The sequence below is a fragment of the Phodopus roborovskii genome, unplaced genomic scaffold (genome assembly GCF_943737965.1).
Source record: "Phodopus roborovskii unplaced genomic scaffold, PHOROB, whole genome shotgun sequence".
Lineage (NCBI taxonomy): Eukaryota > Metazoa > Chordata > Mammalia > Rodentia > Cricetidae > Phodopus > Phodopus roborovskii.
Genome location: NW_026127061.1, coordinates 183,147 through 183,772, shown reverse-complemented (window position 1 = coordinate 183,772; position 626 = coordinate 183,147).

Sequence of the window (626 nt, the reverse complement as noted above, 5' to 3'; positions counted from 1 at the left end):
AAAATCTTCCAGAAGATCCCTGCCCTATCTCTGTCATTAGGCTGCATGTGGGGTTTGCAGGAGTGAAGAAAGGTATACTTTCTTCAGAGTGAAGCCACACTGTCATAAGATGAACTCATATCTTCTGTTCTTTGGGTAGGACAGGGATTCTGGCTTAGGAATAGAATGTGGGTTCTTGGCTCTGGGATAGAGTCCCTCAGGCCTACACCACTGAAATTTTAAGATGGATAGTGGAGGCTGCACTGTGAATCATGGGAGGTTCAGCAGCATCTCTGGCCTTATTCTCATGGCTGTTATAACCAAAACAGCTCTAGATACTGCAGAACATTGTCCCCCATTTCCTTCCTTTATCTTCCCATCTGTCTCTTTTCTATCCTCTCCTTATTTCCTCTTCAATCAAAGATGCTCAACACTGTGTAAGACTCTAGAACTGTGAGAAGCAGGAAGTGCTAGGTGAAAAAAACTCAATAGAGTTCAAGTTTGTTGTGAGTGGATTTGGTTTCATTCCCATCATATAATCATCAACTGAGCTCATCTGTCCAAGACCCAATCACTTTACCCACAATCTGTCATCCTTCAACAGCAATCATGTGTGGATCACAACATGCCAGGGTGGCATGCTCCTT